The sequence below is a fragment of the Lathyrus oleraceus genome, chromosome 1 (assembly GCF_024323335.1).
Source record: "Lathyrus oleraceus cultivar Zhongwan6 chromosome 1, CAAS_Psat_ZW6_1.0, whole genome shotgun sequence".
Taxonomy (NCBI): domain Eukaryota; kingdom Viridiplantae; phylum Streptophyta; class Magnoliopsida; order Fabales; family Fabaceae; genus Lathyrus; species Lathyrus oleraceus.
Genome location: NC_066579.1, coordinates 24,958,630 through 24,966,756, shown reverse-complemented (window position 1 = coordinate 24,966,756; position 8,127 = coordinate 24,958,630).

Here is an 8,127-nt window from a genome sequence, read left to right as displayed (position 1 = left end):
GTATGTCCTTCATGAATTTGGCATACTTTGGCATTTGTTCCAAAGCTTCAGCAAACGGAATGTTAATTTGTAATTGCTTAAAAATATCCATGAACCGGGCGTAATGCCGTTCATTTCCCTTTTGGAAGGGGCATGAGGGTAAGGAAGATTTTGGACCGGAGTAGCGCTCACTACCTCCTTTCCCTTTGCAATTCTAGCACTTTTCCATCTAGGCTTCTTCACTACCTCCCTTATTACCTCATCACTTTTATTTTCCTCACTCTCCACACCTTTCTCTTTTTCAACTTCACCATTATTTTTATTCTTTTCAACTACTTCCTCATCACTCCACACTCCTACTTCACCATTAACATTTTCTTCCACTATTTCCTCCTCAATCTCCTTCTCTTTCTCTCTTGGCTCACTCTCAACTCTTTTTTCATTTTCACTACCCAACTCCCTTCCACTTCTCGTCATAATCGCCTTACAATGCTCCTTAGGATTTGTTTGCGTATTGGCCGAGAAAGAAGGACCGGTTTGTTGTTCAGCTAGTTGCTTGGCAAGTTGCCCAACTTGAGTTTCAAGATTTTTTATGGCCACGTCATTACTCTTTTGATTGGCCATTGACATTTGCATGAATTGCGTCAATGTCTCTTCCAATTTAGAATTGACTACCGGCGGTTGTTGAGATTGATACGGATTTTGGGGAGGATTTTGACGGCTAGAAGAACCACCTCCATAACCTTGGTTATGATAATAGTTGCTTCTAGGTTGGAACCCTTGGTTCCCTTGGAATTGTTGTTGTTGTTGTTGTTGAGGGTGCGGTTGATAAGGTTGTTGTTGTCTTGGTTGATAGTCCCGTTGATTGGCCATGTAATTTACTTCGTCAAAACCGGGAGGTGGACAAAATCCAGTGTCATGTTCACCTTTACAAAGTTCACAACAAGCTATTTGTTTAGCTTTTGACGGTTCTCTTAACTCTTTGATTTGTTGCGTTAAAAGTTCCACTTGTTGTGAGATGAGCTTGTTTTGGGCAAGTATGGCATCATTCGTCCCTAACTCAAGCACTCCCGCCTTCTTCAAAGAATTTCCACGACTTTGACTCTGAAGATCATTCAAAGCCATGCGATTGATAATGTTCGTGGCTTCTTCGGCACTTTTTGACATCAACGAGCCACCCGAGGTGGCATCCAACAACGTCTTACAGTTTGGTTGAAGTCCATTTCTGAAGATATGGATTTGAGTTAATTCATCAAATCCATGCCCTTTGCATTTCCTAAGCATGGACTTGAATCTCTCCCACGCTTCATTCAAAGATTCACTGGTTCCTTGAGAAAACACCGAGATGGCCGTCTTTGATTCCATGAATCGGTTATGAGAGAAAAATCTTTCAATGAATTTCTCTTCTAACACGTTCCAGTCGGTCATTACGGCTGGTGTTTGATCGAGATACCAATCCTTTGCTTTACCGAGCAAAGCGTGAGGAAATAAACGTCTGAACAACGGAAGCTCCTGAGCCTGATCCACTCTGGCAGCCAATGCTATCTCATAGAATTTTGTGAGAAAAGCAAATGGGTCTTCATGGTCCATTCCGGTGAATGGACTCCCATACAATAAATTCAGAGTTCCCGTCTTCATCTCAGCTTGCCTTCCAGTTTGGTTGGCAAACTGAGCGGTGTTCCTTGGACTGTTGATACATGGAGTAGAAATCGGTGGTGGTGGTTGTGGCTCCATGTTTGGTACGAATGGGTGTGGATTTATGGTTGAAGAACTTTCTCCTTGCTCTTGGCGTTGCCTAGCCTGTTGCCTCCTACGTCTTGTTTTGCTATTGAGCCTCCTTGCGGTTCTCTCGATCTCAGGATCAAAAAGAAGTTCGTCCACAGGGATTTTCCCTCGCATAAAACGTAAGCTGCACACTAAACCAAACAAATTACAAGCACAAGTCAAAAATTCACAAGCTAAAACTTAAACAACCAATGCGATGCTCGCAATATCAATTTACAATCCCCGGCAACGGCGCCATTTTGTTGAGACAGTTTTTAAGTGTCGGGTTTTGTTATCGTATCCACAGAGATTGTAAGATATCACTGCCGTTCAATGGTTGAATTAATCTTAACTTAATGTAACACTAGGGTTTTGGTTTTAATCAAGTTATCTTGCATACAAAGTAATTAATTGCGGTAAAAGTTACGTTTTGATTAATATGAGAAATATTGTCAAAATTAGGTTTCAATGATTACATTTGCTTTGCATGTATTTGCTCGGCCAATCATCTTATAAACTCCTTTAGATGATAAATTATTTCACAAGGTCCTCTCAATGCGTTTCTCTCGAACACCCATTGTGAGTTTTGCCATTTTGATCCATTGTTTCTCTCGAACACAATCTATCAAAATGACAACTTTTTGGTTCAACCTTATGGTGAACAAAATCATTCGTTACTATCTCTAGCTAACAAACAAGTTTGGATGAAAACCTAGGTCAAGAATCGGTAAACATCTCTCGATCAAATACCAACACAAAGAGTTTTAAATAGAAACAAAGTTTTCATCATATATTTACCGTTAAAGAGTTTACATATGAGGATCCTTACATTTACACACAAAGCTCGGAAATCACCTACATCTAACCTTGACAAATGGAAGACTTAGCTACTCATTTTCATGGTAGCTTGGTCGGCAAGTAAGGAAAGAGGGTTGATCAACATCCAAGTCGAATAATCGAAGTTGGATGGGAATCCACCTTCTTTTTGTGGAAGATGGTTGCTAGATGAAGAGAAATGAAATTAGGGCATAAAATCTCCCACAAAGCAATGCTGTAAAATATCTAGGAGAAAGTACAAAAAATGGAAAAGTTGGTAAAAATGAGGTATGGTGCCCAAAAGTGGCACCTGCTACTTATAGACAAGTGCAGAACTGTCATGTTCGCTAGGCGAGCATACCTTCGCCTAGCGAAGGAAACGCTTCAAGCTCGCCCCCAGCGAGGTTGAGAGGTTTTGCTACTGGAATGCTCGCTGGGGACTCGCTAGAGCCTCGCCTAGCGAGTGAGTGTTGGCTGCACTTTTTCACCAAAACAGAATGAATTCGCTGCAGACTTCGCCATGAGCTCGCCTAGCGAATTAATTTGCTAATTTACTGGAGCTGTTCGCCAGGAGCTCGCCTAGCGAACCCATTCTTCGCCACAGCCTCGCCTAGCGAGCAGGCAGATGAAATGCTCCTTTGCTTTGGTTCCTTTGCCAATTCTCTTGTGTCTTTATTATCAATTAATTCATGCCTTTCCTGCACAATAACAAACACATCAAAGGCACCAAGCTTGTTTATCAATGTAACGCATTCCATGTAAAATAAATGTGATTTTGACAATTTTAGCAAGGCAAAAGAGTGAAAGATGCCTACATATGATAGCTTAAATAAGCACTTTTGGGCATCTAACATACACCCGGCAAGTCGAAAACCTGAAAAGGCGGTTTGGGCAAAAAAGGGTATCCTGATGGACTGAAAACCTGAAAAGGCGGTCCAGGAAAAAATTAGGGATTAAAGCGTAAGACTATGTCCCGTTCTCAGTCAGCTTCAACCAAGTTCCAAGGACTGAACAAGCCAATCACTTCTATCCGACAACAGGAGATGAGACGCTTGAAGACATAATGACAGTAGTGGAATTAAAATCAATAGGACTTTTTCTGCATAGCTTTCTCTTTGTTTTCTTGACGATTTCCTCTTACTAGGATTTCTGTCTCCTTGTACACAAATTGCCTGTTTACATGCCCTCTTTCAAAATCAATACAATTTCATTTCCAAAAAGATGCTTTTGTTTCACTTTCTCTGTTTTGTTTGCGTAAACGTCCATTGATTTAACTTGAATTAATTTATGCATTTGAATATGATCAATGTTTACCAAAAATGCCTAGAATGGTAATAGCAATTACTACACGACTTCAGGATCAAGGAGAAGGTCTAACCATGCTTCCCAATGAATCCGTTGCTAATTCGATTCCCCGGCAACGCCAGTTATTCCCCAGAAGAAATTGGCATCACTAGACTGGTCATCTCTTCTACCCCCAGCCAGGCTCTGTTCAATATCTCTGCCATCAGATAAAATTCAAATACCCCTAGCTAAGGAAGGGTCATCCATACAAATATCTCCGACCAGCAGACTGAGATTTATTTCCCCAGTAGATTCCCCTGGAAGAACGTTTCAGACACATAGTGCATTCATTACATCATTTCACATCACATACCTACATACAATTTTCATTCCACATCATATACATTACGTCATTTCATAACATATACATGTATACAATGCTCTCATTTATTCCAGACGCATAATTCACTCATTACATCATTTCACAGCACACACATGCATACAACATTTGCATCTCATGCATCATGACATGGCATGAAGCTAACTTTATTTTTCAGGTTCATCATCCTCTTGATACGGTCAAAACAAAGGCCCATTCAGACAGACATCTTTATCAATTACATTCAAGATTCAACTATGTCCCTCAGATACTGCCTAGCATATGGTACATTCCGAGGTGTAGTCTAGCGTACGACTACTTTCTTCTTCAGATACAGCTTTCAGATATACTCCGTGTCAACATTCATTCTGACATCTTCCTAACGATGGCATCTATGAGTACATCCCAGACATTCATTGCAAATACAACATATACAAATACTAGCAGATATAGCCTAGCGTACGGTTCATTCTGATTCAGCTCAACATATGACTCCTTCAACTCAGATACGATCTAGCATACGATCCATTCTGACCTTCAACAACTCAGATACGATCTAGCGTATGATCCATTCTGACCTTCATCTCCTCAGATACGATCTAGCGTACGATCCATTCTGACCTTCAACCACTCAAATACAGTCTAGTGTACGACCAAGTTAGACCCTCAAGTCAGATTCTGCAAATACAGTCTAATGTACGACCAAGTTAGACCTTCAAGTCAGATTCTGCAAATACAGTCTAATGTACGACCAAGTTAGACCCTCAAGTCAGATTCTGCAAATACAGTCTAATGTACGACCAAGTTAGACCCTCAAGTCAGATTCTGCAAATACAGTCTAATGTACGACCAAGTTAGACCCTCAAGTCAGATTCTGCAAATACAGTCTAATGTACGACCAAGTTAGACCCTCAAGTCAGATTCTGCAAATACAGTCTAATGTACGACCAAGTTAGACCCTCAAGTCAGATTCTGCAAATACAGTCTAATGTACGACCAAGTTAGACCTTCAAGTCAGATTCTGCAAATACAGTCTAATATACGACCAAGTTAGACCCTCAAGTCAGATTCTGCAAATACAGTCTAATGTACGACCAAGTTAGACCCTCAAGTCAGATTCTGCAAATACAGTCTAATGTACGACCAAGTTAGACCCTCAAGTCAGATTCTGCAAATACAGTCTAATGTACGACCAAGTTAGACCTTCAAGTCAGATTCTGCAAATACAGTCTAATGTACGACCAAGTTAGACCCTCAAGTCAGATTCTGCAAATACAGTCTAATGTACGACCAAGTTAGACCCTCAAGTCAGATTCTGCAAATACAGTCTAATGTACGACCAAGTTAGACGTTCAAGTCAGATTCTGCAAATACAGTCTAATGTACGACCAAGTTAGACCTTCAAGTCAGATTCCGCTCAAATACAGTCTAATGTACGACCAAGTTAGACCCTCAAGTCAGATTCTGCAAATACAGTCTAATGTACGACCAAGTTAGACCTTCAAGTCCTCTGACGCCACTCAGATACAGTCTAATGTACGACCAAGTTAGACCAGATGCTGCTCAAATACAGTCTAATGTACGACCAAGTTAGACCAGATGCTGCTCAAATACAGTCTAATGTACGACCAAGTTAGACCAGATGCTGCTCAAATACAGTCTAATGTACGACCAAGTTAGACCAGATGCTGCTCAAATACAGTCTAATGTACGACCAAGTTAGACCAGATGCTGCTCAAATACAGTCTAATGTACGACCAAGTTAGACCAGATGCTGCTCAGATACGGTTTAATGTACGACCCAGTTAGACCTTCATCTGCTCAGATGCTACCTAGTGACAGGTACATTTCTGAATTGTAGTCTAGCGTACGACTACCCCCTTTTATCATCAAATTCAGCCTAATGGACGGCTCATTCTGCTCAGATACGGTTTAATGTACGACCCAGTTAGACCTTCATCTGCTCAGATGCTACCTAGTGATGGTATATTTCTGAAGTGTAGTCTAGCATATGACTACCCCCTTTTATAAGCAGATTCAGCCTAATGGACGGCTCATTCTGCTCAGATACGGTTTAATGTACGACCCAGTTAGACCTTCATCTGCTCAGATGCTACCTAGTGTACGGTATATTTCTGAAGTGTAGTCTAGCATATGACTACCCCCTTTTATAATCAGATTTAGCCTAATGGACGGCTCATTCTGCTCAGATACGGTTTAATGTACGACCCAATTAGACCTTCATCTGCTCAGATGCTACCTAGTGTACGGTATATTTCTGAAGTGTAGTCTAGCATATGACTACCCCCTTTCATCATCAGACACAGCCTAACGGACGACTCATCCTGCAACCCCAATACGGTCTAGCATAAGACCCATTTGGATCTACAACTCAGATACGATCTAGCATACGATCCGGTCTTATCTTCTATCCCCAGTGAAATCACCCGTTTAATGGAGGTCTCATTGTGCAACTCAGAGACGATCAAGCGTACGATCCATTCTGATTTTTCATCCTCAGCAAAGTCATCCGCCTGATGAACAACTCACTCGGGTATTCAGATACGGTCTAGCATATGATCCATTCTGATCCCTTACCCCTAGCAGCGTGTAACACACTCTGACTCCCCAGCGAAGTCGACAGCATAATGGATGACTCACTATACGGCCTATCGTATGACTCGGTACGACACCCATATCGTCTAATGTACGACGCACTCTGAAGTTCTCATCATCAAATTCCCTGGATGGCATCTTTAAGCCCATCTCCATCAAGACTAGCTCCTGGTTGACAAGCGCAAATTTTTGGGGCATTTTAGTGTTCAATAATCTTCCACCTCCAGACCACGAATGGTGCACATACCATTCTACTCTCTCGGTTCAAGAATATTGAACAGGGACAGCTGTCATACCCCAAAATTTGCCCATTAATATTTCAAGACATTTTTCAAGGCACTCCGACTTGTTCTGCAAGACACTGACCTCAAAGGAACAAAAGCCCAGCTCACAACAGGCCCAATCCAGAAAATGGCCCAAACTGGCCTGCTCGCTAGGCGAGCAATTCCTTCGCCTAGCGAACACTTCGTTATGACACTCGCCCCAGCAAAGCATCAGATCCAGTAAAAGCCCAAACTAGCTGGCTCGCTAGGTGAGCAACTCCTTCGCCTAGCGAAGCTTGCGAATAGCAGAATTTCTGGGCTTCATTCTGAGCCCATTAGGTCATCACAATCACTATAAATAGCCAAGTTTCAGTCATGAAGAGGGGGAACCAAGAGGAAGACGGACGGAAACCCTGGCATAGAAACCCTGGAGGCTACTTTAGAGAGTTCCGAGTGAAGAAACCCTGAAGGCCGCTCCTCCGCTCCGAAGCTACCGCCGCCCAACTCCATCTGATACCAAAAGCGATAAGTCTCTTCAACATAGCAGCTTAGTTGCAAGCAGGTTTGCGCATCACTATTGTTTTATGATTTTAATCGGTAATCTCTATATACATAAAGCATCATGATTGAAGTTTCGAATATGTAATTTGATTTCACATGCGAATTTAAATATGCTTGAATATCATAAATGTTTGTCCACGCTATTCCTGTAATCAAATGCCATAAAAGTTCAGGTTTTCGGAGGTCATGCTGCTGTCAAACTCCAAACCCGTGGCCGCTCGCTAGCACATCGCTAAGCGAGCATTCGCTGAGCCTTCGCTAGGCGAAGCAGAGGCGAACAGGACAGTGGCTGCTTTGTCTCTTTGCTGTTCTATCTTATGTTTATCTAATCATGATTTATTATAGTTCTGCATCATTTGGCCTGAGTTCATGACTGTTATGTTTTATTTTATGGTGCAATTGTCAAATCATACTTTATCTCAATGCTCTAACCCGTGTGTTGAATTGTGTAAAGGTTTACATATT